At 38.5% G+C, this 12,828-nt stretch overlaps 1 long non-coding RNA gene across 1 annotated transcript in view; it reads left to right on the top strand.

The window, feature by feature from the left end:
- Positions 1-390: 390 nt before the first annotated feature.
- Positions 391-12,828, top strand: part of LOC118337596 — a 36,044-nt gene continuing 23,606 nt past the window's right edge. Inside the window, exons 1-3 of the long non-coding RNA XR_004797159.1 lie at positions 391-498; positions 6,890-6,950; positions 8,533-8,621. This is a non-coding gene — a long non-coding RNA (uncharacterized LOC118337596). The remainder of the gene's footprint in view (positions 499-6,889; positions 6,951-8,532; positions 8,622-12,828) is intronic.

Genomic DNA, 12,828 nt, shown 5'->3' with positions numbered 1-12,828 from the left:
TGCAGTCCATATATAATATATAATCGTCAAGTATTGTCGCCTTATTCAGCGAGAAAGTGAATTTAATCTAACTCTTTTCTTTCTCTTAACTTTTTCATTAAGCCTACCGAGAATTCGCCCAGGCCAGCGTTTCATCCTCCCATTACTTTTCGAACAAGAAGCTGAGTTTAGTCTAGAATCAAAATCAAAGCTGAACGACGGCCGCCAACGCACCTCTAACAGACATGTACCTATGAGCCAAAAGACTGTCGCATTAGTTGCTGCTCAACGAAACTTTTCCAGCTGGACGCAGATCATTTATTCTCCAGTCACCTTGCGCTCCAGCGCTCCCACTAGTGCGACAACGCCGCAGCTGGGGCATTCTGGAGAAGCACTGACCACCCAGGAAGGCGAGAAAACTTCCGTCGGCCTGTTGGACCCAGTGATGGCAAAGCTGGCAGTCGAGCAGGAGGAAAGCCAAGGGCCTGGAAATCCTTCCAAGTTCCATCTACAAACAAAGTAGGCTGACTCTCCGGTACAGCGGCCGGGTTCACACCACACTGAAAAAGAGTTGGTGTCTGTCTGTAAGCTTGTCCCCGTCATTTAGTTTAAGAGAATTTTTGAATTAGGGCTCGTAGTTTTTAAATGTTGCTTTCCCATATATTTTTTTTTTTTTTTAAACTTATGGCGGCATCACAAAATTCCACCATCGGTCCCTGAATCACGCTAATATCATAATTCTTATATACTGGTCCAATATTCTGCGTTTTTGTTGTCAAATTGTGTCTACGTTATCATTTCATATTTACTCTACACTAATTTAGTTAATAAACATATCTGCACCAATATGTGAGCTTTGTCGGTGTATTTGATTTTATGCGGGGAAGTCGAGGAATCGTGTAAAGAATTACTAGCTGTCAGATTGAATATTGAATATTGAATATAGAATAATGAGTTGATATAAATTGATTAAATTGAAATTTTCTATTAGATGCTGTGAATATTTCCTCCGGATTATTCCAGCAGCTAGACAACGGAGGTGGTTGCCCATTTACCGAGTGTATAATAATCTTGCAGTGATTAATTATCTTTATTAAAGCAGTGTATCCTCCTACACCGCTGTTAGCTATTAACAAGCATTTAGAATTTTTTCATTGACATTGTTTTACCAACAACAATAAATGAAAAGAACAATGTGAAGTAGACATTAACCTTAAATTTCTTCATTTGTATTTACATCCATTCATCCTTCAACGCATGTAGAGAAACTATGGTGGCTTGTGAAATACCTGAAAATATTGAACTAAGAGGCAAGGTGTTTGATTTGTCCTATTGGCGTACTGTAGAAAATGGGGTTCAACATCGTAGAACTCATGGAAAGTAATTTTGTTACTCTGAACAAGGTTTCTGCACTTCCACTTGGGGTTAGTTTGGGCACACAGTGTTTGAGCAAAACCTGCTTCCAAGTTCTCTCAGGATTTGATGGGTGACTGTTTCAGCTGGAAAAGTTAGACGGCTCCTTCCACAGATCCAGGACTCATAGAGGCCACTTCTCACCCATGGTCTTTCTGTGATATTTGAGTGTATGGTTTGGGCCATTATCTTGCTAGAAAAAGGAACCACAGCTTTCTGCACTGGGCTATCATGTTTTCTCCAAAATTTCCAGTCCAAGTCGAAAAACAGTACAGCCTTTTGAGTCTCCCTCCTTTAGGGTCTTCCCTAGGTCTTCTATCATGGAGCCATTTTCACTCCAGAGGAATTGGTGCGACTTGAAACTATTCTTCCTTGAACTTGAAGATTAGCTTGGCTCTAATTCTGAAGTTTCTTTTGGTGCTTTCTCAACCATTCGACGCAACTCTTTTGTTCCCAATCTCATGCCAATTTTCCTCTAAGGCGAGCCAAATTCCAGAAATGCTGGCCTATTGTGTCCCATGGGCAGCCACAGTCGCACAAAAACAGCAAAATTGAGTTATTTTCGTCCTTTGAAACCTGGCTGCAATGAGTGATTATTAGAGAATTAAAAACACCTGCGATACTGATTAAAACACCAATACTTCGCTTAAGTATCAACTGCAAATCAACTGTTCTTACAACTTCTGTAAGGTACCCTTTCCCAAAAATAGTTTTTAGAGAAAAGTTTTTGTTGAAGCTATTTCAGATCTCTTTGTAGAATAGTATGATTAAGTTATTTTTTTGCACCTTTTTATTGTTTATTTTAAGCACTGCAAACCCAAAACACCCAGACATTTACCTGGTAAGTAAAAGGTCTTTTAATTTCAATACTATTCAAATTGGGGATAATTCTCAGTAGGGTTTTCCACTAGAGTAAAATATCTTTCACCATTCCAACACAATAGCTATTTGATCCATTCTTAAATACAAAAAAAGCTGATTTAAAAGAGCATCAAGCACGTGGGTGAAAGCTAATAACAAGGTGAAAAAATCCATGTTTACAAAATTTTTTCAAGGCAATACGATGAAGAAAAGACGTTAGGCTCTGAAGAAACCTGTGGTGAGAGCAAAGACAAAACTTCCCAGTGAGGCACATTAAATGCCCCCCAGTCTGAACAACAAGCTCCAGTGTTGTTGGATCTCTCTCTATTCTGTGTATGACCCTCTAATGCAACCACGCCCACCCCCACAATCACCTTTGGAAAACTAGAAGCAAACCTTTGTGACTGTACACAAGACGCTTTCACCACTACAATTCTGATTACAAAAGAGTGATCAACTCAGATAAATTAAGTTTAACTTCACTCAACACTTTCCTAGGTCAATTCTCAGTTGTACAACTTGAAAAGCACCTAAGTGTGATCTAAAGGGCTGTAGTAGCATGTTACATATGCAAGCCTGTGTTGGCTAACAGGCAAGCTGATTTAATGTGTAGTCAGCTGCATACACTCAGTGGCCACTTTATTGGGTTCTTTACGAGGATCATAATGTTCAGTTTATGGTGATACTGTTCTAAATGTGTAACTTTAATTATATTTTTATTACTGAGGTCATAGTTAAAGCTGGTTAGACTATACAAAGACCCTGAAGGGTCATGGTGGACATTTTCTGAACTACTTTTACATTCCTTTGCAATAAATTTTGTGTTACCTCACATGAAATGTTGCATTCCCTTGCAATATTTTTTGCATTCCTAAGAACAGTTAATGTGTCGGCCCAGTGCAGTTATAATACACTGCCAATTTATTGTGACACTTATGCTTTTATGGCTCACTACTCCTTTCTAAAGGCTGAGCTCCATAGTATAGAGTACATCCAATGGCTGTGGACACAGATGCAGCTGCTCTGCCTGGCTCTGACTATGGCTGCATTTGTCATTGAATCAACAATACTATGGTAGTTGTACTGCGACAACTCTTTACTGCTTCAAATAACATTAGCTAAGACAGCATCATTTGGCCACATGGGACTTGAACCCACAATGTTTCCATTAGAAATTAAATGTGTTACCAATGCAACAGGAGTTCAGTACCTTCAATACAACACTCATCCAGCTCAACTAGGTCAATTCACAGCACATACACAACCCCCGCATGTACTCAGTGTTACACCCATTATAAATGAATATGCCACAGCCCTGGCTAACAATCATAATCACAGCTACCGTCCGTCACAGTCAGCCTCAGACGCAGCTAGGTTAACTAGCTCGGCTAGTTATCTAGCTGCAACAACACATATTGTGGCTGAGTCAGCCATGGCTAAGGGGGCCATGAAGAGATAGTTTAAACAATTTGGGAACTGCTGGTTGTAGATAAACAGGGTTATTTGACTGAAAATACTAATGTTTAATATATTTGAAATAAGCAGATTTTAAAATTGGTTTTCATTTGCAGATCCCTCTGTGCCCTCCTCTTTGTGATTCTTAAATTCACTGACAACTATAGAAATGAACAGAACAAATATGTAATTAAGCATTCTTTGGGGGACAATTAATGTATGCCTCAGGGTGCTATTATATAAAATAAAGGCACACATAATAAACCATCTGATTCATACTTATCTAAGATATTACATTGAAATTACTGCTACAGCATGTGTCTGCTCTGTGGTCTCCCCTCAATAGCTTTCAGAAAAGAAGAGAGGGAGAACAAGATAGCAGACAAAAAAATGAGTAACAGGAGAGAGAAATGATTAACTGCTTTGAACTTTAACGGAAGACAAGCTGGTCATGTGTGCTTAACATATGTATAACCCATCCTTTCTGCTAATAAGGCTGATGTGCTGTTCTCTCTCTCTCTCCTACACTGTTTGTGTGTCATTATTGTCTTTGAATAAGAAAAATCTGGGTAAATGATTTTGGCACTATGGTTAAAAGAAAAAAATTTTTTTGGGGGTAATAATAGTTTAAAGGGCCCCCAGCTGTGTTGGTGAAGAAATACGTTGCTAGTCTATTTTTGAGCCGTGACACAGAGCAGATCGCACTGGCAGGAAGTCAGACACAGAAACGACATTGAGAATCTGGTCAATTGTCAAAATAAAATACCGTGTGCAGATTCCAGATCAAATTTCACACTAAATCAACATTTTGGCACCAGAGGTAGGTTAGAGGAGATTTTAAGCTGAGAAACACACTGTTTTGTATCCTTTTTAAGGACAAAATACACAAGTGAACAACATATGGCAGGCAACACGATCTGAAAGACGCTCCGCCAAAATGCTCTCTGTGGCATTTGAAGACACATGGATCACAGAGGAATTTGGGGGTTAGAAAAGAATAACACCCGCTTTGCTGGTGTGCTGCATCCTTAAGGCTGGGGAAAGTCGTTTTTCCGATGTCAAAAAGTCCTTGCTGTGCGGTGTGCACTTGTGTAGGTCGCAAGAGGAAAGCTGTTTTGCTCCTATTGTCCTTGCAGAGTTAGCAGTTAGAAGCTCTGTGCTAATGCTTTGTGTCGCTCCTGTTAAGTCAGTTTTAGGCTTTATGTCTACAGCTGCAGACACTAACTTCAGCTTGTTTACTCTTGTTAGCAGTGTGCTAACTTAGAATATTAAAGAAAAGGCAGGCTCTTGTGTCGTGAGCCATAGTCTGTTTTTTCACCCAGGTCCAGGAGTGAGCGAGAGAAGAGAAAGAGAGAGCAAACAATGGGATGACCAAGAGTTTTGTTACTGCTTGTAACCACATGTCATCTTGGTCACAGGTAACAGGAAGTGACCCGTCGAGACCATCATAATAAAAGTTTAGTTAAATCACACAATATTAATTAATTTATAAAGATCCCAGTGGTCCCAACAGTGATCAGACAGAAAACACTAACATAGACTGAAGGCCGCTGGTAGGCAATGAATGAGTCTGGACTAAGTTCTCTCCTTTGTGTGCTGACCCCTTGTCCTCTGCCTATTGTACGTTGTGTATGAACAGAGACTCTGTCCCTGATGCTGAGTATATAACAGTTCGTTTTTTCTCTTTTAGTTAAAAGTTACCTTTTTCTGTGAAGGAAATATACAATGAAAATAAGACATTTAAATAACAATATAAAAATACATACAAGTATCATTGGCAACATGTAACAAATTGCCCGTGACTCATATATTATTGTACTTTACATTAATGTCAATACTAATGAGTCATGTCCTGTGAGCAGCATTTTACTGTTGTAGTTGCTTACTACTGTTACTTCATATTCAGTTAGATATAGTCAAGTAGTTCCCATCATAGGTGTTTGCCCTCCTTCAGTGGATCACATGATAAATACTGTATGCAGGCTCATGTACAAGTACAAATGGGAAAAGTGGGCAATGGCCTCGGGCCCCCAAACCTCCAGGGGACCCAAAAGTCCCAGGTTTACAGTGTTTAAGTACAATAAAGTACAATATCAGCTGGGTCCTACATTATTACATAATCTTGGAGCCCTGTGTCAAAATTTACTATACTTCTAGAGTAGACCTTCATTTATTATTTTTGTTTAATTTCTGATCACATGGTCAATTTTCCTAAATAGAGTTGTGTTACATAACATTACCAAAAACATACTATAATATAACATATATAATAATATATATTATAAAGAAAAATGTACTCTGGACTTGATGGGAACTTTGAGGCAACAGGGGTACCTTGGAAAGAAGAAAATACATTTGTGTCAATATGTGTTAGTATTTTGCAATTTTATGTATTTTTGACCTCCTGGGGTTTAGAAAATATATTCAAATTAACCATAAACCCAACCATATGAGAAGTTGGAAAGTATGAAAAGAAGGGCATTTTTGTTCAGTGGAAGGCTCGAAAGCCAAAAAGATTGGGCTGGCCTCATCTTTAACTGCATTGTTAGAAGGTTTGTAATGTCTAACCATACCTGGCAGATAAATGTAGTGGAAAGAAAAGTACAATTTTAATTAGAAATACAATAATGGCACTTTAAAACTAGAGTACTTGGGTAAACTTTCCACCACTGCTCACAACATTGATTTTATCCATCCAAACGGTAGCACAGTCACCTATCACAAGAGGTGTAATGAGTGCAACACAGTGAATAACTGAATTACACAGGGAAGTGTTTTCCAAATGGTGTCACTCCAACATTTGCATTGCTATCTCTTCTCTCTCCCACACACAAAGACACTAACAACAGTATATCCAATTAGTATCAGTTTCTGCTTTGGTGTGACTTCAGTAACATGCACTTTTGCTGCTGCAGTCCTATTGGTCCCACTGAGCTAAAGAAAATCCATCAGTTCACTCACTGTAACTAAAATTGATTGCAGCTACTTTCACCAGCATCTCTCTTGACACATTGTGCAATCTAATCTGGCGGAGAGGCTTTTATTTTTTTAAAAAGCTCCACCTTAATAACAAACAAACAGAGGTAACGGGGTGTTATGAGGTGCTGTGATAGTTGAGAGATCTGAGTGAGTTTGTCTGCATGGTTGTAATTCTGACTCTTGTCTTCTATTGTCTTTGCAGACTTCGGGGAAAAACAATGGAAATGTGACGCACCTTAGGCTCACAGAGATTCAGAGCATTGGTAAGAAAAAGACTGGAGGAATAGAAAATTATATTTTTCTTTTTATGAACACACACTGCCTCTATCTTCCAGGTTATCCCTCCCACGCAAACAATGTTTCAGTTGGTGATACATGCTGTGTACATTTTAGACAAACTAGATGTTCAGTGTTCGTTATATAGGAGAGATGGTTAACGACTGCAGATTTAACATCGGTAGCAAGAGCTTCCTACTTCTGGCTGTTCAGTATGCTGCAAAACTGTAATTTAGCTAAGTGCTGCCATTTCCCTGCTTCTTTGTTACTTCAATTTGGAATCCTTTTTAATAATTTCAATTAAAAAAAACAGTTAGTAATTGCTGTCCAGTGACGGCAATTACTAACTAGCTTATAGGCCACAATGCAGCATAAGTTTCAGAGTTTTCAGAGTCTACAGCTGTGTGACAATCAGTTACAGTGGGTCTGGGTCTGGATGTCAATATATATATTTTTTTAAATGCTCAAAATGACAATGCCAACATACCTTATGGCCTGAAGATAGCACTTGATGAAAAGTCATAAAAGTACTAAAATAAAATAAAAATAAATAAAATAAAAAGTACTCACAATTCATCCCATGGAGAAGATGGATGTGAAAGAAAAAACAGTGGTGGCACCTTGGGTATTGTCTACAATGCAGGACTAATGTAAAATACAGCTGGGATTTTCTCTCATGAAAACTATAGTATTTGTGGGGTTTTTTACAGCTGTCTATGAGGGATGTTGTTGACTTTCCTTACTACAAACAAGTGTTAACAAGGTTATAACCACTACTTTTATAACTCTAATGTAGAAAGACTTACTTACCTTACATGAACTCAGATTGCCTGTGAGGTCCCCTGTCCCTCACAACCTATTCACCAGGAAATTGCACCCTGATGTCCAGAGAGATAAGCAGCACCATGTTTTTTGTCACGAAAAGAGAGAGTGATTTTCCTGTGATCCCTGACTTTTTGGACACCTTGGTTGGTTGGCTCTTTTCTGTGACAGAGACAAGTCAGAGAGTGTAGATTGACAGAGATTGAATGAAAGATAAATAGAACGCTGTACCTGTCTGTCTAGCTGATTCTCCAGGCCTTGACTGACGTAAGGCTGAGAAGATACAGTGGAGGGGCTTTGATAGAAGTAGACTGAGGGAAGGCTGCAGTGAGTCATTGACAGAGCCAATACAGCCGGGTCTCCAGGTTGATAGAATGATTGAAAAGGAACGGCAGACAGGAACCAATGGAGACTGATGGAGGATGATCGATGGATTGGCGCTCTGAGCAATGCTCTCTTAAGCTGAGAACAAATAGTCGTGAAGCTGTCTGATAGCCAGAACACTTTGTCTCTTTCTCGATCAGATCTCTCCTAAAATGAACCGTTCAATTGTCTCTATCACTCATCAGTCCTGTCCATAACAGGCAGAATGAAATAATTAATCTATTCTTGAACAAAAGAAAAGCTCCCACATGTAAAGTAGCAAATATACACATCATTCTCAAATTAATTCGACAGCATAGTGTAATGGCTGTCAAAATGAGAGCATCATAACAAAAATGTATTTATTCTTTGTGTTGTTTTCAGGTTTTGTTTGAAGTCTCCCTGGGTGCAATTTACAGAAGAACGTTCAGCATTCGCTTGACGTGCAAAGGAGGAGCATCAGCCAAAGCAGGGTGAGAACCACATGCTCAGACGAGCTCAGATGCTCTGCAGTTCCACAGTTCATAGCTACAGATTGTGTCCAGCATCAGCTACTGCATGAGCTCAAGTTACAACTTCATCAGTCACCCAATGCATTGCCGGGGGGGGAAGAGATCCATGCTAATATTTTGTTATGCTCTGGTAGGTTAGCTGTCTCCCAGTGTTACACCATAGTAGTTAATTTCACATCTGTTACAAAAATCTGTTTCCCTGCCCAATCAGGTTATGAGACAGTAACAGCAGATAAGCAAACAACACTCAGTATGTAATGAGGAATGATTGTTGTTGGACAAGTTTGCTGACTGAGTCTGGTTGAGCTGAGATTGTCACATACAGATGAGCCGAAACATGGCTTAGCAAGGCAATAACAGTGAGTGAGCGAGCGTTAGTCAACATGAGGTGAGAAAGAACCACTTGACTGACTGATCTACATAATGACCTGAATTTTGCTCCTGATGTGTTGTCTTATGGTGTGTGTGTCACTGTCACACTGTATTGCAACAGTGCTGTACGACCACTTAGGGACTGGACGAGCTTAAAAGATCTGCTGATAAGAATCACATCACACACGTCTGATGATCAGCACTTCTATACTGTAGGTGGAGGTTTATAAAGTTTAAGAAAGTACCCTGATTATGTCTTCAGTGTTGCCTTGGGTCCTAAGACTACAAATTAATAACATAGAGCCTGCAAGTCCCAAATCCATACTACACACTAAGCAGGTTTTGAGTTGTGTATTCACACTGGAAAAGTGACTAAATAAAGTATACTTTAAACAGCCTGCACACTATTCTCCCACAATACAATTCACAAACAATAGTTTTTTCAACAGCTGTAAAATTACGAAACAAGTCTGTTGCAGATGGTAGTGAAGCAGCTCCAAAAGCAAAAACTAAATAACCTTCTTGAAAAATGTTTTGCTTTCTCTTACAATTTAATGTGCAGTGGCATGTTTTTGCATCATTTCCTGATAGTATAAAATGAAAGAGTGCGTTGAAAAGCTGTTTACTATAAAGAGTACTATGGTTTATACTGTGTATAATTAGTCTGTACTGCTGTATGTAGCTGTGTCTAATTAACTAATTAGCACTAAAAGTGAAGTCCAGCTGAGGCTGATGGGTATATTGTTAGCTTTGCAATTATTTGGTCATAAATGTAGGGAAAGTACTGGAAAAAGTTTGAGCTGATGATGGCTCTAGATAAAAAGTCTAGGGGATCACCAAAGCTATTACAATTCATCCTGAGGAAGACATACATTACTCTAAAAAACGTCATGACTCCCAATAGTTGTTTAGACATTTCACTCAAAATCACAAAGTCAACCTCATGGTGGCTCTAAAGAAAATGTCAGGGCATCACCAAAAGTCACTTGGTTTGTCCAAGTATTGAACTAACATACTGATATTATAGCATGGCTGAAAACGAGGCAGGGAGGTGAAGTTAAAAATAAAACTGCCATTTTTATATTATCCAGTGTTTTTGTATTAAGGATTTAAAGTAATGATATGTCAGCTTCAGCTGCCTTCCTTGATTTTGACTTTTGATTAGATCCACTTTTATAAAAGTAGAATAAGTGGCATTTTCTTCTGCTCTTTATTATAGAATGCTGAAAAAGAGTCAAGATTTCTGTCAGATGCAGACCAAAGACCATTTTAATTTTCCTGCATTAACACTAACCACAGAAATCTGCAAACCTATCCAGAATATCCCTGCAGGAATCCCAGCTGGGAGCAGAAAGGTGAGGGAGCATCACTTCACCGGCTGACTGTGAGCTTTACAGCATATCTTAAAATCCGTACAGCAAGTCATTACATGGACTTGCACTCTAATACCCAACCAATTTACTTTAACTTTTACACTCGGCTCCAGCGAGGCCAGGCTCTTAACCGTCCCTGTCATTTTCAAAATGTGAGCAGGTGGTAGGTCATTTCATTTTATGGAAACAGTCTGCCTCGCCATGTTATGGAATTAGAAGCAGAGCAGTTTCTATTTTTAAAATGAGAGGCAAAGCCTATTTCCACACTATGTCCTATACCAGTCCCACACACACCGTCCACACACATCAGGCCCCTGCATCATGATCATTTATGTCTCAATGGTTGTGATGGTGCGCTGTCACTTAGCCATTAACACCCACAATGTTTAGCTATGCTGTCTGACTATTCATTAAAAATCAGCATTGTGTATGTGTGTAGGAGTGTAGAGAGAGAGAGAGAGGGCAAAGAAATTGAAAGGACAATAACAACAATGTTACCTGAATCATTAGCTATGTTTTAGTCCAGGTGGGGTTCTGATGGTTTTGGTCTGCGTCTGCATGCGTTAGCCAGGGAGCCAAAAAACAGCAGGATTTGAAAATAATGAGCACATAATGGGACATGAAATGAGTTGCAATGTTGGAGAGATGGAGCAGGAAAACAGATGACAAACATTCCCTGGTTGCTGTCTATGAATAATTTAAAATGGATAATTATTAAAAATGCACAGAAACACTTTAATGATGGAATTGAACACAGAAAGAAATTGAAGCCAAAGGATTTTTCTTTATGCTATTATTATTATTATTATTATTATTAGTAGTAGCATTAGTAGTAGTAGTAGTAGTACTAGTAGGAGCCAAAGCATGCATTGGATAAAATGCAGGCAAACTATACCACCAGTTTAAGTCATAGTAGATGGTCGAGTAGGTTTTTTTCCACTTTTAACTTTTGAACTGTAACCACAACCTCTCATTTGCCTTACTAAGTGTTTTAATTGCATAACCTTATTATACAAATATTGTATTTTTAAGTAATTAAACAATGTTGGTATTGAACAATCCTAAACATCATGGAACGTAATCTGGGATTTTGTAGCGTCATCGAATATCAATGTTTTGTCTTGCAATAAGGTTGTAAAGATCACTCAGATTAGATTTTCAAGATGTTCTGTGTCTGTTGGATGTGTCAAACCATTAAGGGCGTTTCTATCAACCTGGTTTTTATGCAAATTTCCAATTTGTGCTGTAGAAAACAGTGAGTCCAAACTCAAGAATAAAGAAATAAATAAAAATAAAATATCAAAAAACACAAATAGCGTAGAAACACTAGGCTGAGTTGGAAAAGCTGGTGCACTGATAAAAGCAAAATTCGACACATTACAGTGGAAACAGACTAAGTGAAGCTTCACACTACTCGAAAAACAAAAAAAAGCTGCAGACGAAAACATCAGATGTGTGTGGAACGATGAGAAGAATGTAACCTTCCTCAAACAAATACATGAGACAAATATAAAAAACATATTTTCATCATGTTTTCTACATTGTTTTCTGTCATTTGAGGTTTAATTGGGACTTTTTAATAATATCATCTTGTTGTACCCTCTTCTTCGGTAATGGTTAAATGGCACCACCAGCTGTTTATCTAAATGAACCAATTCCTAATATTCCCATTATAGGAATAGTTAAAAACGCACATCAATTCACATTTTTATTTGCACATTTTCAGGAAATTGGGTTTAAATTTGTACCATATTTGGGTGCAAACACAAGAAGTGGATGAATTGTAGCATCTAAACTATAAAAACCAGAGCAACCAAAGATTATGTTGCTGTGGAGGCTGATTCTCTTATTTTTTGTCCATATGCTTAAACTCCAAAAACACTGCATCCTACATGTCCCATGATGCAACTAATAGCATCATGTTGTCTGACCCTTCGAGTTTGACACATTTTAGGCTCCATGCCCACAAATTGACATCACTATGACATCATCAGCATTTCATTTTGTCAGCCGTTAGAACGCTCTCCACAGGATAGGATAGGAAGGATGCAACTTCTCTCAGGATGTGTGACTAAACTGGCCTTCACGTTTAAATTGGAGCTGTGCCCCTTTAACACACTTGTTGGCTCTCAAAGTGCAAAGAGAATATTAATGAGGAAACATTATTGCTGAGTTTCTGACACACCAGTGTGCCTGCTGGATGGCGCTTTACTGAAAGAGCTGATCATTACTGCTACATCACTGAAGGAAGAAAGTGTGCTTCATTAAGAATTAGCCATGACTGGATGATCACTTATCATACATATGCAGATGATGCACTGTCAATCTTTGCTTATCTTCCTTATTGCTGTGACTGGTTAGACAAAAAATAAAACCTTTATGCAATACTGAACAGTATCATTAACAAATATATATATATATAT

The sequence above is a fragment of the Morone saxatilis genome, unplaced genomic scaffold, assembly GCF_004916995.1.
Source record: "Morone saxatilis isolate NCDOM2014 unplaced genomic scaffold, NCSU_SB_2.0 Contig3, whole genome shotgun sequence".
NCBI lineage: Eukaryota > Metazoa > Chordata > Actinopteri > Moronidae > Morone > Morone saxatilis.
Note: the sequence above shows the minus strand (reverse complement) of the source record. Positions and strands in the feature narration are given on the sequence as shown.